Source organism: Octopus sinensis, linkage group LG2 (genome assembly GCF_006345805.1).
Source record: "Octopus sinensis linkage group LG2, ASM634580v1, whole genome shotgun sequence".
Classification (NCBI taxonomy): Eukaryota; Metazoa; Mollusca; class Cephalopoda; order Octopoda; family Octopodidae; genus Octopus; species Octopus sinensis.
The window spans coordinates 111289151-111295150 of NC_042998.1; positions in this window are offsets into that span (position 1 = coordinate 111289151).

The following is a 6000-nucleotide window of genomic DNA, read 5'->3' on the forward strand; positions in this document are numbered from 1 at the left end:
AACGCTAATGAGATCCGCTTATATCACTTAAATCTATATCTACACAAGTCAAGAGAATACTTGGTGATTGTAATTACGTAGAGGAGTTGCTATACTTGTTGAGCTTTCGATACACACACTTGGATGTATGCATCTATTTACCAAATGAATCTCAGGTTGAGAATCTTTTACTACTATATGCCTTTGCAACTAGCCTTTGCAACAATGTAATGCCTCAGTGGCAAGTAGTATCTCGCAGATGTTTTGGGGAAACTGGTGATGATGTAGGTGGTATGATGCACACTGGTATAGCAGAACCTGCATTTTCTATCACAGCATGGAGGGTAGGTTGTACATTTATCTCGCTTCTTTATCGGGTATTTAGCAGATGGAATATAATGTATGTACCATAGATTCAGGAGAGGCTACTCATCCTCTCAATAATGTTGTTATCCTCTAGCTTACGGTAAGTATGTATGTATGTATGTATGTATGTATTATGTATGTATGTATGTCATTATTCAGTTTTATTTCAAGATTTCTTTCCTATAGAGAAAGAGCCGGTTTCTAACTTAGATTCAAGGGTCCTTCATTGGAATTTCAACATCAACAGGGTATTTTTGTATGTATGTATGTATGTATGTATGTATGTATGTATGTATGTATGTATGTATGTATGTATGTATACGTACAGATTTGAATGTTTTGTTTTATGTATGTATTCTCATGCATATAGTTGCATATCTAGAAACTTTTACAGATTTTTGCAGCACCAGTGATGGCTTGGATCTGTAATTATAGAATCAGCTTTCTCCTTTCTGGTTTTCAGAAGCCTAATTTCTAAAGATTGGTATTTAAGCAGTAATTACAGGTATAAATAATAATAATTACAGGTATAAACCTGAATTTGTATTCTGGATTCAGTAACTGCAAATTTCTCAATAGTTCAGCGTAAGTATTGTCTTTTTATATAATTATCCGCAGGGCAGATAATTTCAACAAGTGAACACAGTTTCTCTTCTCTATCCCAAATCATTAAATCAGCTCTGCTCTGCGTACATTTTATTGAGATTTTTACTGGGACATTCCACCAGTACTCCTTTTTATTACCGGTCAATCTTTGCAACACCTGTCTGTGTTTGGATTGTACTTCTGGACTCCCGTCTTCGCCGGGAACAAGGATTAATCTTCTCTCTTCGCTCATTTGCACAACATGGGCTCAACTCTCCTCCCCTCTCTTCTCTTCCTCTCACACCTACTTCCTCCCATCCACCACGCCTCTCTTGCTCCGAGTCCTACTTCTTCTCTTCATTCCTACCCACCTTCTCTCTTCTCATATCCCTTCATCGTAAACTCTCCCTCGTAACCCACCCCTACACAATCCAACCCCATCTTCACTATCCATCCCATCCCACCCCCACCCATGCCTTACACCTTCTCCCACAAACTCCACCTCAACTCCCACACTCAGCCTAACCCACACCCCAGCCTCGCTTTCCCCAATCTCACCTCCCCCACTTCCCGACACCACCGCACCTCACACCACTACAGCATACACCACCATACCACACAACACCACATCACATCATACCACCACGCACACACTAGCACTGTCCACCTCCCAGCCCCACACCATCATCTACACACCTACACATGCACACGTCAAGGTCACCAACCCTCTTCCACACGCACATACATGCTCTATTATACACACGCACGAATACCTTCGTTTTGATATCACCACTACTTTATTATGTCCCCTTCTTCCTAGCTCTCCTGTGTGACCCCTCTGTCCGGCATTAGGCATGAGAGATCGCTAACCACTATACATTCTTTATTTTCTCTCCTTGTTTCTTTCTGTGCCCCTTTCTGTGGAAGAGCGTACACTCGAAAAGTTAAAGACTTTTTCACTTCCCGAGCGTTAAACTAATACATCTGTTTAATGTCTGCACCACCTGTCTTCGTCTTTTGGGGTTTTTGTGCGCATTCTCCCTATATATATATATATATATATACCAATTAAGGACTGAGCACGAAAAGGTGGACAGTCAACATGCTAGATATAGACGTCAAATCGCCATTCTCCACAAGGATTATGTTCTCAAATAAAAATAAAATTCAGCACGACCTAAAGCAATGGATGAGACAAAAAAAATACTAAGTGGAATAATTACCTACGTACTGCAGTTTCAGCTATTAATATCACAAGGATATCTGTAGCTTCATCAGCGTAGTCTGTTATGAGCATAATATGCTGTACTAGATGAAAAACGGTACCGAAGTCCCGCATGCAAAAAGTACAACCTATTACGTTCGGATGTATCTTTCGAATGCCTCTACTTTTGGCGCGCTGATAATCGAAAAACTAGCCTGCAGCCAATAATTAGCAGCAGTCAATTTATCGGTTTGAGAACATATATTTCATATTTAAAATTAAGGGTAGAAATTGATATTAGTCAATTAAAACCAGTGGTCTAGCACATTAAAAAGAATCCGAAGATTAAATATTTATATATACCAATTAAGGACTGAGCACGAAAAGGTGGACAGTCACATGCTAGATATAGACGTCAAATCGCCATTCTCCACAAGGATTATGTTCTCAATAAAAATAAAATTCAGCACGACCTAAAGCGATGGATGAGACAAAAAAATACTAAGTGGAATAATTACCTACGTACTGCAGTTTCAGCTATTAATATCACAAGGATATCTGTAGCTTCATCAGCGTAGTCTGTTATGAGCATAATATGCTGTACTAGATGAAAAACGGTACCGAAGTCCCGCATGCAAAAAGTACAACCTAGGTTGTACTTTTTGCATGCGGGACTTCGGTACAACCTAGGTTGTACTTTTTGCATGCGGGACTTCGGTACCGTTTTTCATCTAGTACAGCATATTATGCTCATAACAGACTACGCTGATGAAGCTACAGATATCCTTGTGATATTAATAGCTGAAACTGCAGTACGTAGGTAATTATTCCACTTAGTATTTTTTTTGTCTCATCCATTGCTTTAGGTCGTGCTGAATTTTATTTTTATTTGAGAACATAATCCTTGTGGAGAATGGCGATTTGACGTCTATATCTAGCATGTTGACTGTCCACCTTTTCGTGCTCAGTCCTTAATTGGTATATATAAATATTTTAATCTTCGGATTCTTTTTAATGTGCTAGACCACTGGTTTTAATTGACTAATATCAATTTCTACCCTTAATTTTTAAATATGAAATATATGTTCTCAACCGATAAATTGACTGCTGCTAATTATTGGCTGCAGGCTAGTTTTTTCGATTATCAGCGCGCCAAAAGTAGAGGCATTCGAAAGATACATCCGAACGTAATAGGTTGTACTTTTTGCATGCGGGACTTCGGTACCGTTTTTCATCTAGTACAGCATATTATGCTAACAGACTACGCTGATGAAGCTACAGATATCCTTGTGATATTAATAGCTGAAACTGCAGTACGTAGGTAATTATTCCACTTAGTATTTTTTTTTTTGTCTCATCCATTGCTTTAGGTCGTGCTGAATTTTATTTTTATTTGAGAACATAATCCTTGTGGAGAATGGCGATTTGACGTCTATATCTAGCATGTGACTGTCCACCTTTTCGTGCTCAGTCCTTAATTGGTATATATAAATATTTTAATCTTCGGATTCTTTTTAATGTGCTAGACCACTGGTTTTAATTGACTAATATCAATTTCTACCTACTACCTTAATTTTTAAATATATATATATATATATATATATATATATATATATATATATATATATATATATATTCAATAATAATAAGGGTAAAATTAATTAATTAATTAATTAGTATTAATAATTTTACCAAGCAGTGTTCAGTATGTAAAAGGAGCATTTACGGTATATTTAAACATTACTTTATATAATTAGGGTTCAGCAAAAAGAATTACTTTACCACACACCGAACTTTCAGAAATAGCAGCCAAAGAATTTAGCTATTTCCTCTACTATAAGAAGAGTCTCCCAGACAATGTATACTCAAAAACAATTCACGTAGGTATAGATGGAAAAATAACGAAAGTTCACTCGAAAATAGATTTTTATATATATATATATATATATATATATATATATAGGGAGAGAGAGGGAGAGAGAGAGAGAGAGAGAGAGATAAAGATAGATAGATAGATAGATAGATAGACAGACAGACAGACAGACAGACAGACAGACAGACAGACAGATAGATAGATAGATAGATAGATAGATAGATAGATAGATAGATAGATAGATAGATAGATAGATAGATATACACTCACACACTCACACACACATACACACATACATAAAGATACTGAATGGAAACTGACGAACCCAATGTTCGGATACGAGCAGGAGCCGACGGATATATACGTGTGTGTGTGTGTGTGTGTATGAATGATGTATATTTGTAAATATACACGTCTGCATGTACTAGCAGGAACTAAGTTATCAATATACGTTGAGTAGAGTGAATTTATTCGTTCCAAGATCATAATTGATTTCCTTGTGTTACTACAGCGTTATTCGACACATTTTTATCTGCTCGGGTGACAAAGAATCATATTTTTGTCGCCTAACGATTGCAGAAAACGAAGAGAAAATCTCGAACTACACACGAAGTGAATCAACATCTTCTAGAAAAATACTTAGACATCCAAACGTCCACATATGTGTGTGTGTGTATATAAATATATGTATATGTATATATATATATATATATATATATATATATATATATATATATATATATATATATATATATATATATATATATATATATATATATATATATATATATATATATATACACAGATAAGCAGTCAGGCAGACAGACAGACGGAGATGGATAAATAGATAGATAGATTGATTGATTGATTGATAGAAAGATAGATAGATAGCCAAGCATATACCTATATAAATATATACGAAGGTGCAACCAAAAGAAACCGGAATTTTGTATTATTATTTTATTTACTTAGATTTATATGTTTACACTTTTATCGCCTTTAAACTATTCTCCGTTTTGAACAATGCATCGGTCCAGATGCGTTTTCCACTGTCCTAGAACTTTTACGAATTGATGCCTTTTAATGAATCCATCGTTTTTTTTTTTCCTCTTCCACATCCACAAACGTTTTCCTTCAACGACTTCTTTTCTTCGGTGGAACAAAAAAAAATTTGTAGGATGCAAGATCAGGGAGGGTGGGTAAACGGGGTGATGCAATTTTTAGTCAAAAACTGTCTCACACTCAAGGTAGTGTGTGAAGGTACAATGAAACCATCACTCTACACTTTGCCGCTGGTCGGGGCGTTTTTGTCTCGCTGTATCTCGCAAATGTTTCAGAACTACCAGGTAACATGTATGCCATGTAACGGCTTGACCAGGAGGAATAAATACTGTGTGGACAAGTTCTTTCGCGTCGATGAAACAAATCAGCATCGTCTAGACATTGAACTTCACTTGGTGCACATGTGGTGGGCATGGTGACGTTGAATGCTTCCATCGACACGCTTGCTGCTTCATTTCCGAGTCGCAGCCGCACCACTAGCTTTTGTCACCAGTGATGACCTTCGAAAAAAGGTTCGGATCAACTGCCAATAGTTCTTTCAGTTCACAATACGCATTCGGTCGTCACTGTTTTTGATCTTCCGTGAGCAAACGAGGCATGAATTTTGCTGCAATTCTTTTCATTCGCAATTCCTCGCTCAAAATTCGTTGGAAAGAGCTCCAGGATACACCAGTGATATCAACAAGTTCGACAATTGTTTGATGACGGTCCTCCAAGGTCAGTTCATGAATTTTCGTGATGTTATCATTTTGTTCGGAAGGTTGACGGTCGTCCTGGATAAGATTGGTCTTCAAGCGATAAGTGACCATTCCTAAAGTGTGAAAACCATTCATAAACTTGTGTTTTTGTTCATGACAGCGTTCTTGTAAGCTGTTTGAGACATGAAATCTGTTTTGGCCACCGTTTTCCCTAGCAAAAAACAGAATTCCAC